The sequence below is a fragment of the Bombus terrestris genome, chromosome 10 (assembly GCF_910591885.1).
Source record: "Bombus terrestris chromosome 10, iyBomTerr1.2, whole genome shotgun sequence".
NCBI classification, from domain to species: Eukaryota; Metazoa; Arthropoda; class Insecta; order Hymenoptera; family Apidae; genus Bombus; species Bombus terrestris.
The window spans coordinates 9066698-9081919 of record NC_063278.1 but is presented as its reverse complement, the minus strand read 5'-3'; the positions used below and the strand labels follow the sequence as shown (position 1 = coordinate 9081919).

The 15222-nt window shown below is 42.8% G+C and overlaps 1 protein-coding gene across 1 annotated transcript in view; it reads right to left on the bottom strand.

Annotated features, from left to right (window-relative positions):
• Positions 1-868: 868 nt before the first annotated feature.
• LOC100631067 (toll like receptor 6) overlaps positions 869-15222 on the bottom strand; it is a 47289-nt gene continuing 32935 nt past the window's right edge. Inside the window, exons 2-3 of the transcript XR_007225268.1 lie at positions 2573-2643; positions 869-1590 (exon numbers count right to left, since the gene is read on the bottom strand). The gene's annotated coding sequence lies outside the window, so the exon portion shown is untranslated. The remainder of the gene's footprint in view (positions 1591-2572; positions 2644-15222) is intronic.

The following is a 15222-nucleotide window of genomic DNA, read 5'->3' as shown; positions in this document are numbered from 1 at the left end:
AATATCCATGCAACGGGACTGACGTACGCGTGACTCGAATTCCATTTGCCGATCGCTAATACGCACTTGTTGCCCGATATTTTTCAATCAAGTTAATGTAATGGACGCGGTGTCCACCAACTCGCCGCGGCCATCATGGGAATTAATAATGCGGTGGAAATTTGGAACAAACAAATCCATAGTTGGGACGTGGTCCTTCCGCTCGTCATTTTAGACTTCCGCTAAGCGAAAATATTCTCGCAAACTTTGCGAAAATATTTCCACATCGCCGTAATCTCTGTCCCTTAAAAATTCCTTAAAATTTATATCTTCCGTCGTTTTTCAAAATATTCGTTTCAAAATTTTTACCGAAGAATGCTGGTAGAACAGAAATTTACCATAGTCACGATTTAACATGAAAATTCCAGAAATTTCAAAAGCTCGACGAAACTTTCGGAACGATAGTTTTTCAATGATCGCACGATTCATATCTCGAAGTGTCTCTCGGTATCCATGGTTTTACGGTATTGTATCGACGTCCATTGGTTCGAAATCATTTACGAAGCGGACATTTCTGATGGAAGGCAAGGAATAGGGTGGATGACGGGCGATTCGTTGCTGAAAACGAATTGTATCATCGAGAAAATCGTTCTGCTCGCTAATGATACTAAATGCTTTCGTTAACGGCCTCCTTTATGACCCTCCATAATACATACCGGTTGATAGAATTTTAGATCGCGACATCCTCCGTAGATCCGCATGACCGTGTGTGTGTATGTGTGTCGTCGATGGTCGATCCGATTAACCGCTCGCTCCGAGAAGATCGATTCCCTCGGTGTATATCGCGAGTTGCTGCTGCTGACGGGTCGGAAGGAATTCGTTCTCCGTGTTGTGATTAAAATATATATAAATAACTTTATTGTTTATAATAAAATGCCCTATCTATTTTACAAATATACAAAACTCTCGCTATGTACATTAAATCTCTCCGTTCGACGAGAAACAAGAGAACGCTCATCGAGGACTGGAGGACACATCTCGTGTTTTACGCTTATATTTATATTTATATTCATATTTATATTTATATATTTATATTTATATTTATATAATCTCTCGCAATCCTTAATAATCGATCATTGGATTAAGTAAACTAGTCGAGTTCGAGTAGAAAGAGAAAAAACTTCGTTGCAATTACGAGTTAATAAAGGGTAGTATTCTCGGTGTATGTACGTGTTACTGTGTGCGTGTGTGTGTGTGTGTGTGTGTGTGTGTGTGTATTTTCATTACGCTTCTTCCTTGTTGTTCATCTTCCTCGCCGTCTTCGTTTTATTCATTTCTTTTCTCCTGGTATTTTACGTCTTCTTGCGTTTGATCTTCTTCGATCGTTTACTTTTGTTTCTATATTTCTGTTTTGTTTCTTGTAGTTTCGCGATTTTTTTTTTTTCGTTCGCCCTAATTTACATTTGCACACTACGAAGCTATCACGAGTCTCAAAAATACGAATAAACCGTTTACTTTAGATGAAGACACCGTGTTACGGAGTACAATTGCGATAGTAAGAAATACTTCTTGATAATAAGTAGAGAGAAAGGTCGCGGCAGTCGGGAAAACCTGCAACAGAAAAAAAGAAGACGAACGGCCGATTAGATGGCATCGCGCTCCTCTATGTTACTTGTTTTCCTTCGCTTCGCTCCCGTTAGCCAAGCTCGAGAAGAAACCGTGGCTTGAAAGATTGTTGAAGTAATTTGGAGTAACGGTGGCTTTCTCATTGCCTCCGCTCGTCTCCCTTACAATTGAACTTGTTTCGCGTCGCATCCATCAAATGCACCGCCTCGGAAAAGAATCTGGTTACAAATTGAGAAATCCAGTGAAAGAAGAGCACATGCCCGAATTCTATATAAATTTGCCGGAGAACAAGTTTCAAGAGAAATACTTTCTTTATTTCGCTCTTTCGAATAATAATTAAACAAAATTATTAACCAAACGTTGTGTAATAAATTCATTGTATTACACTTTTTATTAGACTTTATTTTCAACGATCGATTAATTCATTAATTTTTATAACTTCGATGCGTATTTTAAACGTATTTGGAACGTAATTTCAAACGTAAATATAATATTCAATATGTTTAGCGAATAAATAAGAAACACAGAAAATTTTTATTTAATTGAATTCGTCGCCAGTAGCTGCGCGTACATATTTCTTTCCGCTTTTCATCACAGCTCGATAATCGATAAATGAATAATGAAAAATTTTTCCGCTACGTATTTGTTCGCTTTCAATATCAATGAGAGAGAAGAAAAACTGATGCATATTTGGCGTACGCTCTTTTCACTCTGCCCTTTTCACTGTGTTCATCAATTAACAAACACGAATCACTGAGTGAATCAAATTTCTAAAAACAGGCAACAACTTCGTTGGAATATCGGATCTTCTCAAACTGGACCACCGGGGAATTCGTTAAAAGAATAAAAATCTTTTGACGATCGATAATTAACGAGTTAAATTGGTGCGAAAGTGAAGGCAAATCGAGAATTCCATCTACTCGCGAACGTATCCAAGATGGAATAAAAGAGGGAAATAATTACTCACCTTGTCCACTGCGATTTCCAATTACTTCATACGTAATGCGAATCGATAATACTTCTGGCAACAGTTCACATCTGAAACAGAAAAAGAGAGAAGCGTTCTGTTACACTGCCTATAAATCACGTCAGCGTCGACGACGCTCTCGACGCCGAGACAAATTCCCCGGCGAACGTATTTTCAGGAAATAAAACGCGGAACGCCGGTGGTCAACTGAGAGACACGACGATTTGTACGTGTACCACGAGCTCCGTATGCACTCGATTGTTTCTTCGACCGTCGAGGATGTAACAGGCGTTCAAAAAGGAATCACGTTCCAGTGGAATTACATTTTTCACGATTTACCGAAGCCATTGTAACTTTCAACAGCGCCATTAACTCTGAGTTTTCTATTAAACTTATTGTAAAATATCGAGGAAAATTAGCAACGTGTTTTCCTTTGCTAACGAACGTGCATTCATGCGTTCTGAATGGGAAAAGGTACAATGGGCCATACGCGGCAACGAGAAAGCGATTAATCTGCGTTTTTACAAAATCACCGATGATCTCGCGCACGAGCGCCAGTGTAATGAAAATTTTCAAATTAATTGCTTTATAAGATCCGATAAAATCCAGCCCGTTATTAGCGAGAAAAGTAAACAGACCGTTTTGCCAATCGTATACAATACTTTAAGCCTCGCAATTTCGATTTCAACGTCGGCTCGTTCGTTCAGAATTCTGAATGGCGGGATTAAGTGACCAGCCCGGTCGTTTCAAGTTTCATTTCGTGCGACAGCTTTTCGAAGCCGTGATGTAAATAATGAAAATTGTAAACGGCGGCCGTGGCGCGCGTTTCAGCTGCGGAAATATTTCTGTAAACCCGGTCGTAACGTGTCTCGTATGTAATGTTTTCAGTACGTGTACCACCCTATATCATCGAGACACAGTGGAAACAATTTTCGAAAATTCTAAGCCGGATTTTAACTCGAACAACGTTGATTTATACAAGTAGGAGAACAGCTTAAAGACCTCTTATCTCTTCTCCGTTAAAGCATACAGTCATTATTACCAATAATTCCATCTAAAGCAGCGAGTAAACTCTCAACGAAGCAACTATCGTACGAAGTATCGAGAGCAGATAAAAACGAGGACGAAGAGGTAGAAGCCGTCGACCAAAAAGGAACAGCTGAACGACTCACGAGACTGCGAAGAAGGGGAAGTCAGCGAGACTTTGTCCTCTTCGTGGCTCGATAGAGACTGCGATTTAATTGAACCGGCTCGGAAAATTAATAATGGCCGAGCAAAGCTCGCATCCCTTTTGTTTCCTGTGTCCGCGTGGAAAAAGCGGCCGTTTGTAAAATTATTCCAATAAACGGGGATCAGCAGGATTTTCGCTACGGCACGAGGCGCGAGCGCAATTATATTCATACGAGGAAGTGACGCGAATGCGATCGAGAGGCGTCGAACAAAAAATTGAAGGATGGTCAGGAAAAAGTATCAAATTGTAATAAAGAAGTGTGATTGGTGACAAGCGAGCTCTCTATGGAGCTCGTATCTATATACGTCTGAAATGTCCAGAAAATGAGTCGTCCGTTATTATTTCGTCGTGGAACGGCGCATTGATCGCCGAGCATCTCGACGTTATTTAAATTATGATAAAGAAATATAGACAATGGTAGACGCGTACTGTGTAAGCTAAACAACGAGAAAAATAGGTTGCTCGTAATTATATCAACGTGGAACCGAGCGACGAGCGTCGAGCGTTTCAACAATGGCCGATATGCAATTTCAGTGACGACAACGCGTCGACTTGTTGGCATTATGAATGTTCACGGGACCAAGTGGCTGCGATTGCCTGCCTATTATATTAACAATTAGGCAAAATCGCGGGCTACAATGATTAATTGCTGGCCGTGTGCACAGGCGAATAAGAGTGGATCGATGATGAGAATTTTCACGAAGGAAAATACGTCGGGCCTTGGAACATACGAGCAGAAATCTGGAGTAATATATAAATATCAAGATACTATTATTCGACTGTTTCGTAGAATTATTATTCATCTAGAGTTTCCATTTGTCACCGAAACTCCGCAGATTCGCGATTTATCCACTGCTATTCAGTCGTTTCTAATAGATCATTTCGTTTCGTTTCAGTGATATACTACCGTTATTTTTGTTAGAATGATATATGATAGTGATTTTTATGGTGATACATTGTTTTTGATAGTGATTTTTACGGTGATATAATACACTTCAAAGTTGTAACACATTCGCCTCGTAATTCTGACTTTTAGATCGAAATTCATCGATTTTCGAAATTCGTCTGTATTAATGAAATAATCAATAAATCGAGCGAGGATAGAGGTTTCGATCTGATTCGCTAATATCGCATCCGTGGCTGCCATAGCTGACCGAAACGGCACGCGAAGTAATGCAATCGGTGGAAATTCGATTTGGTGTCGAAAACATCGGATTCACGGTGCGGTGAACGGGTAGATGCACGGCTCTCGGAACTTCCATCTGACCGGTGATTTCTCGTTTTCGCCATCCAACTTCCGCCGCGACTTCGCGTACTGGGTCACGTTCCCATATGCACGTCGATGACACGACGAAAAGTAGTTTAAAGGCGACCGAGGCAGGTAACGAGATGAAAATCTGCGTTCGACGAATGGAACACAATGTTTGACACGCGAAACGCAGATTGGTTCTTCGAGAGTGATGATTTTTATTTTCGAAGCTTACGTTATGCGAAGTAAAAGCGACAGATATACTCTTTGCGATACTGTGCTTAGATTCTAGCGAATTATTTTTGCAATTTTAGAATTCGCCTGAGGATAAATATTTCGCTCTTAAGCAAATAAATTTGTTCCTCAAAAGAAGCCGAACGTACTTGGTCGTGAAAAATTTGTAATTTCTAGGTTGAATTTAAAGAGTTAGTAAAAGCAAAGTAAAATTACGTTGTCGATTATTCTTACAATATATTCTTCGCGTTAAACTAAGGGATGCATTAAAAAACAATTATTAGAAAAATAACCTATTATCCCGATATCATGGAGAAAACCTGTGTCTGCAGGATAAATTGCGTGGGTGTGACAATTTATCGCATCCGATCTATTGAAATTTTTAATCGCTTCCCCGTTTCAATTCCATTCAGTCTATACCAGATGAAGTCATCTTAACGTTCTGGTAATTATATTTAAAGCCATATCGTCTTTTCGATCGTAAAACGATCTCTATCTGGCGTTAAATGGGTGCTGACATCGGTACCTCGTAACCATACACCGCACCGGTGATCATTTTTCGAATCGGTAAAGGAATTCTCGCGTGTGCGTTCGCAGCTAACGAAGCGATATTAATAACGTGAAAGGCGGCAAGAGCAACGAGACCGGACGCAAAGTAATTTACACGATCGAATTAATCTCCTCTGCATCGTCTCTCTGTGGTTCTTTCCTCCTTTTTCGCTGCCCGCGACGCTGTCGCGGCGAGCCGCGCGCTGGTCTGGTTGAAAATTCAGGCCAAGAAAGCCAGCGGACTGGCAAGAAGGTCCGGTGTTTGCGCCGGAAAGAAAGTAATATCATTCAAAAGCACCGGAAGTTATTCCCGGATGCGAAAGTTTCCCCATTTTACATTACAGGGAATGGACCGCGGGAGACGTTAGTCGCGGGGAAAACTTCATCTCCGCGATAACTTTTCCAATTATTATCAGATGGCAAATGGACAGTCTTTGTGTTTCTCGCGGCCAGCCTCCTGGTCGCCGGCCGCCGGAAGTTCAAGAAGTCTCGAGGAGGGGGACTCCGGTCGAGCTGCACAATACCGCTGGTGATAAACCTACCGGTGGAAAATCTATTTTTGACCGAACGCTCCGTGTTTTCCAACCACTTGCGCGCACTCTCGGCGGACAAGGATTTCCACCGAAGCGTCGAGTGGACGCAAGTGTCCAAGTACACGATGGACGCGTGCTCCGATTCTTTTCCGATCGAACAATCGCATTATTTTCTTGTCTCTATATAGACGAACAAAATCTATCCTTCAGACAAGCCTTCGAAGAAGGAAGGTGCATTTTGAATGATTAATCGCCAACGACGGTCGAGGTTCGCTTTCGAACAAGTTGCTTAATAAATAAGTATACGTATGGCGTGTACGACGGAGGAACAGGGTGTGGTATATCCGCGAAAAAAGAAGAACCATCAACGTATCGTCGATCTTCATATTTATCTCGCGTTAATCACGACGATCCGTTAACAGAAGCGAGGTAAGATAATCGAGATATACGGCTAGGTAGCTAAATAAATGGCACGAGAAACATTAATTTCATCGGTAAGGTGTTCGTAATCGGGCTGGTCTGCTGAATTAAAAGTAGATTAAGATATCAAGTGGATCTAGAGTGAGTGTACTATACTGGCTGACGGCCGAGACGGACACACTCCATTGTCCTGCAGAGAGAAATAATGAAACGTGGCTGAAACGATCTTGGAATACCACCCTCTCTCCTCTATGGAAATAGAAGTCCTTCCGTGTTTACAAACAAGTGGAACTGGTTCTGAAGGGAGAGACTGTACGAGTGGACACGCCCTGCCCTATGGCTCTCGAGCGTGTGAAAGAGCCTCCACCGACGAGATGAACAAAGAGCCACTGTCCTTTGTCTCAACCGTTCACGACACGGTGGATATAACGCGGGTGTGTTAATTAAAGCCGATAGCCAGCCAGGCCGCTACCAGTGTGTCGCTGTACTATGGATAATCGCGCGTTTAAAAAAAAAAAAAAAAAAAGAAAAAAGCAAAAGAAAGGAAAGGACCGCGTGGAAAAAGGAAGAAGCGTCGAAGAAGGAAATAAAGCGAGAAAGGAGGACGTACAGAGGGTAAAGAAAAGGAGAAAAAAATCGAGGAGAAGAGAGATGAAGCGGAGAAATAGAGAGGACGAGAAAGAGAAGGAAACTGGTCGGGATTTATTCGCGATTAAAAGGACGTAGAGAGGCCATGTCCGAGGCAATGTGCGCCTCTAATAATGCGCCGCTGCCCGTTAATTAATATCCCGTATAATAACGACATTCCGATTGCATTCCGATTTGTATTACTTTTATTATCACAATGACCGGCAATTAAGACATCGCGGGCCACAGGCCGCGCTTCGTCGGCCATTATTAACCGCCATTAGCCCGTGTCCCGATCGTCGTTAACGCGCTGTGAAATTGAAATCCTCCATTGTTCCCATGTTTATTAACATTCCATGCGACCTAACGCAACGCTTGCCCCGCGTTACACGTTACCATAAACGAAGAACGAGATGGGGTGGGTGCTCGTTTTAAACGACAACGAGGGATGTTTGTCTGACTGTCTAATAAGACCTTCTCGATAATTCCGATGCATTATTCTTCCTTCTTTCGTGGATTTTCCTGTACGTACGTACACATGCGCAAATTGTACGTATCCAATGAAGCTTCGCGTCCAATATTCAGAGTGCGGCTGAAATTTCCTTCTAGACGGAATTCCAAGGAATGGGAGACACAGTATGGCAGAGACAGACAGGGAGAGAAAAGAGTAAAGGACGAGCATCGAGCGAAACTTTCCTCGGCCGAACACACTCTCCCCACTTTCTATCTGTACTTCATGCTCGGTTCATTAAAATTGAAGGTTCCTCGTCGGTGCCGTTGCCAAGTCGAAAGTCTGCAGAAACTTCCCCGATGTATCTCTCCGCCCCACCATCCTTCCTTCCGCTTCCTTCCTCCTTCTCTCTATCTTCCTCTCTCCTCCACGACGACCCTTCCTGAGTTCTCATCCAGCCATCAGCGACGACAGTGACAAAACGTGACGCGGTCCCCGCTATTTCGTTACGTGCATTCGAGTGACGCGGTGTTGTCGCGGGTACCCGTGCAAATGCGAATTGCCCTCCCTCGTTGGTCCCTTCCACCTCGCCACGCGGAAAACACAAGCTTCCGTGCGGCCTGAAGCGAGAGCCAACCTTTCAAAACTTTCCGCCGGAGGGGTTGTTCCAACTGCCCTCTCGATATTCGGCCAACATGTAAATTCACCGTGTTTCTTCCGTCCCATTCTCTCACCCGTACCAGTCTTCCTTTTCTTTTTTACCGTTTTTTGGTACGCTCGAACGGTTTGCACGAGAGACTCGTACCAGCAACAACCGACATCGCGTCGAATAACGTCGCGAAACTTGGCAAACTTTTCGCTGGTAACAGGGATTCTCGTCGGCCGTTAAGAAAACGATTTCGGATACGCTGCGGACGCTACTGCAAACGATCCACTGGAAAGAACTCCAAGTGAAGGTGGGATTTTTTCCAAACCGCCACCGAAAAATGGTTCGACTGGACCTTTTGCATGTGCGAAGATAGTCTTTGTAAGGTTCGGTAGTTTCGAGTGATCGGCTCAGGGGAGGGAAGAACCTATCGTAGTTTAGATAGCTCGGAGTCGTTAAAACAATCGAGATAAAGGTAAGACCATGGAATCTGGATCCGAGCTAGAAAGTAGGTAGATAGCCATTTGGCGTTATTAGACTCGGAAAGAGGAGAGTCTGGGAACGGGGACTGGTCGGAGTTCAATTAGTTAGAGCAATCGAGGCAAAGAGTAGATTCGAGCCTCGATCCGGTGACCACCGATCGAACGATTCTTCCTCCTGCCAGGGATCTCGTTCTTCACACTCCTTTCTCTGTGATTCTAAAAATTCGGACCAAGTATTTAACTTCGTCTCTCGGTAAACTACTGCAGAATTGCAAAAAGAAACGAACGGGATCCTACGTAACGACTTTCACAGAAGTCAACTAACTAACCGGTCGAACCACGAAATTAGAGATCCAAATAAAAAAGATCGAGTATCTCTAATCGAGTTGTCCCGTGGAAAAAGTTCCATTTTCCCTGGACAAGACTGATAGAAATTGGTAACGACCTGGTGGATGATCGATCGATCGTCGAGGAAACGCGGGGAAATCATCGGGGATAGGCAGTGAACGCGCGGTTTTTGGCCGTGCTAAAAGAATCAGCGGCGAACGGTACGCGACACAGAGGCGGATAAAAATCTAGTTTCGCGTTGCGGGCGATCGAAATCGAATGAGAGAACGAGGAAGGATGGGTGGAGTGGCGGGATGGGGTACGCGGAGGCGATCGGGAAAAGCGTCATTCAAATTTCGGCTCGTTGGACGCGCGGCGCGGCTTCTGAAGCGGAATGACACGGCGGAATGACGACGCCGCAATGGCTCGTTTTTTTTTCCGCTTCCAGCTGGCTCTGAATGCGAATCGAATCTATCCGGTCGAAAGGCGACCGACCACGTTCGATAACGAGCTACGGCTTGAAAAATGCCCGACCAGAGGATGTGGCATAGTCCTCTTCTCGTCTACCACTTTACACTCTAACACGCCGGCGCGCGTTAATTTTTCTTCCGTACTCGAATACGACTTGATTTCCTTTCGAATACATCGCCACGGGAAAGATAGGACGATTAAACGATATTTGGTTGTGATCCAGTTTTCCATTGGAATTTTAAGCATTTCACTTTCAGCGAACGTGGATCGTGAATTGAGGAATATGATGTATAGATGGACGTATGAACTTGTACGTTTGTATTTGATATACGAGATTTTTGACAAGATAATAATACTCGTTAATAATGTACGTGCTGCACGTTTCACACGAAAGTAGTTTCAACGCTAAACTGAGTGTCACAGGGATCCTTAGAGACGAACTCGGAATCAACGATTTAGAAAATAATCTCTTTGTCGTGAAAATTCTCTGCATTTTTGGTATTAAAGGCAAGATACATGAACTCATTATAGGAAGCGAATACTTTGTTGGTATTAATTGAAATTTTCTTTAACACGAAAGTTAGGTGAATTAAAAACGACGGGAGATAAGAAATGCACAATTACATAATAATAAAATCGATGTGCACTCACATTAGCATAAGAGCGACAGGTTAAGCGTTAAGTATGCTTTAGTTTACTGTAATTCCAGAGTAACGAAAGAGTATCATCGACGTGCAAAATAAATTTCCAGCGAACAAAGCACCGAAATACGTGCGAACGTCGAAACGGAGGTATTCCCTTGACCGAAACGAAAGAATCGACCAGTTACACGGTTATTTTGGTGCTGTTCCACGAGAGAGCACGTTGCACTCGACACGACCCGTTAATTCCCCGTTTTGCAGCGACGACGGCTCGATTTCCTTTCGGCTAGACGAGCGAGACGAAAAAAAGAGAGCAACGAGTATCGTATATCCGCGAAACGTACGGGATCGCGATGTAACGAGCGGAGGGAAGATTTTTCTCTTCCCTCTGGTGCCCCTTTACCAACGACGAACGAAACAAAATGGCAGGCAGAATTATTCGGAATCGATGGTCGTGGCACCGAATCGTCGACGTCCAGTTTAATACGTCCGCGTGTCCCCGACTCCGACCTCACGGAATTTCTATTTGTAATTGCGCGAAAAGAGTGCAAATGCCGGGACCAGGGCAAAAAGTAGAAAGGACGGAAATAAAACAAGCAAATAGGGAGGGAAAATAGGGAGAAAAAAAGAAAATGGGAAGGTTGAACGCATACGTGGTCATGGAAATTTCGCTTGGGGCCAAGTGAAATGACGCATAGGAATGACGATTCGCAACCCTCGTTCCCTCCGTCCTTTCGATTCGACTATTTTCGACGATCCCATGCCGTGGACCGCGGTCTCTCTGTTCGACCGAACACAGTGTAAGAGCACTTTTCATGCTAACGAATGCACCGTTTTCGATTTGTCGTCCGGTTATACGTATGTCCTCTCGTAGTCTGCTTCGATTTTCGTTTTTCTTCGGGACGTCTGCAACCGGCTATTTTCTTTTGTCTTCTTTTTTTTTTCTATTTCGACTATAATCTGCCTACGCAGAGAAACGCAGTTCGTTTATACTAGGAATCGAAACAACGAACCAAATCCCAGGGCACTCTTGTTATTTGCATTCCACGTGCAGTCTGCCTTCTTTTTTTCTTTTTTTTCTTTTTTTTATTTTTTTAAATCGTGCATCGATGTTCTATCGGAATTTTCGGTTACATTTCGAATGCGAGTTCAAATGTAGATTACGCGCGCGTAATTAGCACGCAAAACGTACGTGCAATCTGTTTCGACGTCGATTGGGGACGGATATTGAAACTGGAACAGCCATGATTCGAGTTTCTTCTAATGTTGCTATTGCCGGTAATTGCGGTAGTAGTCCCGTCGTAAGTTCCCATTCCCTTTGGTAATGGTAATAAGTTCCTGTGTGTTATCTGCTAATGCGAATTCCGAATCAGAGTGCACGGTGTTTTAGTAATGTTGCGATCAGGATCCTGTCGTGTAATTAACGTAAGCGTGTCAAATTCGAAGAACGCTTATATCACTCCGCTCGATCATTTAATATAATATATTTGGTAGATAATACGAAGATCGCAGAAGGAAAACAGTGGTAAGTACATTTCTGTTGGTCTTCCAATCTTGATGTTGATTGAGGATTAAACAGAAAAATTCTAATACGACATAATTGAAAATGAAAATTTGCAGATGTATAAGTCTTGAAAATGGCTGATAGCTCGATAGAGTTTTACTGAAGTTAAAGATATAAACGTCAAAACAAGTAACATTTTAATATAATTTCAATGTGCTGATATGACGGACGAACGATATGTTGAAAATGTTGAAGAGACAGAAAAAACTCATGTTCACTTCCAAAATATACGAACAATACTAGTAATTTGGAAATGATCGACAATGTACATAGCCGTAAAAAAGTAGGAAACGTGACTTATCGTCCCTTATAGTCTGCGTATCTTCTCAATATCAAATATACAATAGAAAAAGGAAATATGATAAAAGTTACACGTAAAAGCGTGTAAGAAAAAATACCGAAATATTTTTATCTGAGCTGTTGAAATATTGAAGCGGTCCTTCCGCTTTCGAAAAAGGGGAAAAAATAGAGGAAAAGATGGGAACACGATTTTTCCCATTGGCCACGGAACAGTAGCACCGATAACGATCGACCAATATCGGTAAATTCGTGCAAAATTTTTCTTATCGTGACCGGCCATCTGTGCGGACCTTTGCGCGCCAATTTCGACGACGACCAGAAGGGTGAAAAAAACGAGCCCTATCTCGGTCGTTCGTGTACGAAACGTTTGTATCGCCGAGGCGTTCGCCACCCACGATCCTCGTATTCTTTCTGAAAACTGGAACGAGTATGAATTTCGCATACTGTGCCGCACACGAAGCTGACGTTTTCGCGTGCGCTGACATAAAAGTGGCGATATAAAGTCGGCTGCTTTCCTCGAACCTGTGCTCCACTGTTTCTAACGCGAAATGGTCGACTGCGGAAGACTCCGAATGGTTCGTTGAACAACAGGGATCTGCGTGCAATTGCCTTTCGTGTCACTACGTAGCCTAGAAACTCCCTCCGACGAAACAACCAACGATAGATGTACGAAATGGTCGATATGGTTCCTTCGTTATAGAGAAGCCCGCTCGTTTTGAATAATTTTCTCCTCTCGTTTAATATTCGAATGAAAATTAACGAAACAGACTGATCCATGTCTTTATTGGTGTTCTTCGTTAGCGAGAATATCAATTGAAGATAATTGACTGAATTTCTCGCCTTTGAGTTTCATTCTTTTGGCATTATTGGTACAAAGATTTTGTCTTTTAGAGCTGGTGTCTCGCGTTTTTGATAATTAACGAGGACAGGTTTGGTGCATTTTTAAAAATGCTAATATTTATAATATACAATGATGGAAACATTTAGAGCATCGTTGCTACGAATGGTTTCATTGCTTTAGTCGAGGGAACGAAAATGGAAAAATTTTAGACTACAAATATACACGGCCTGTTCGAAAAATAACTTTTCATCTTTTTAAAGATAACAAATCAGAGGCATCGTGTAGAGAAAAAAGATTTTATGTTATTCAAAACACGTTCCTCCTATGGCGATACAAGGATTTTTACGCTCAACTAATGTGTTACATAACTGTTACACGTGTTTCTATGGAATTCCTTTGAAAATGCTCGTCACAGCCTTCCAGATATCGCAAATGTTGTTATAACATTTTCCCTTCCTTGTTATTTGACGCATTGGAGACAAAACGTAATTGCGCTGTGCTAAATCTGGCGAACAGGGTGCTGCGACATTTTAATTTGTTTGTTCGGAAGAAAAGCAGTTACAGCGGGCGCACGATGAATCGGCGCATTGTCACGCAACAGAATCAAATTTCCCGACGCGTGAACGAACTTTACTTTGATGTTGATTATTGTAATTCTGTTTCCAACGACGTAAGCGCCGTACAAATTTAATATAGTGACAATGAGAGGCGTATTTCTACGTGACAACGTCGCCACTGGCTTTTCCTAGTCTTAAGAAGTTCGGTTATTTTCGCCACACTATATACGTAGTTGTTCCTCGTACGTCAATTGCAAGATAAAAGCGTATAGAAATTGTACACCGCGCTCGAGAAACTTTTAATCGAATTTCATAAAACGATATCTTCATTCATGAAGAATGTTGGTTCCTGTTCGGTACACGTAGTTTGCATTTCGGACTTTGTAGCTAAATACAAAATGACCTGTCAACGACTTGGGTTAGCCGATTAAAGTAGTCACTCCAAACTGCACTGAAACTAGAGTTACGTCTAGGCTAAGTGTAGACCAGATCCGAGTTAGCCTATGATAAACTGGATTAGATCCACACGGGGCTTGTACACCTCTGAATTATGCTCCAGCTAAGTCCAACTAGCATTACGTACATCCTAGATCCAGTCTTACTCTAAGACGGAATTGCATCAAGTCCATCCGATATCTGACTTAAATCTGATCGTTGAATTCTCCTCATATAATATATATATAGAAAGAGAGATAGTACTCTACGGCCTACACGATCACTGTCATTCGTAACGAAAATACGACTGGAGGGATCAGCGGTATATTAATCTAGCTCCAAAGGGCTGAGAAGGGGGATCTTTTACAGAGATCTTTGAAAAATAAAGGTCCATCCATCGCGATGGCTTTGCGCCTTTTTACGCGGTCTGGGCCGTCACGCGCGCTCGCTGCTTCCGGTCACAGGCAGTGAAATCACATCAGTGAATCGACCGGACGTGAACGTATGACGGAGAGAAAGAATGGGATAGAGAAGAGTGTAGGATGGCATCGTTTCGCCGCGGTCCCACAAATTTCGGTTTTCCCGTGGAATCCGATTGACATGACGCACCACCGACACTCTTCTCTCGTTTCGTACTTTCCGATTCGTCGTTCACCGTGATCCTGATATGAATTGAGCTATCCGACACGACACAATGTAAGAGTCCTTTCCCTCGTGTGAACGAGCCACGGATTTATCGTGCAGACCGACGGTGACGATCATAGGTACGGCGGTCTCGTTCCACGAAAGTACGATGGATGGATATCCCTCTTTTATATTTTCGTGGCCGGTCGTTTGTTCGCGACACGATCTCGCGCTTCGTCGCGTTGCGATTCTGCTTTTTATCGGGCTAAGTGCCATGATCCGGAATAGGATTTATATCGTTCTCTCGAAACGTATGTTTAATACATGATTCTTGAAGATCAGAATGATTAAAATTCCTATTTGGTTTACAATATCGAACTTGGAGGAGTTACTTGGAGGAAGAGTGGAAAAAATAAAACGATGGTCAGAATAAATTGCGTATTATATCGTATTATTTATCGGCTAAAC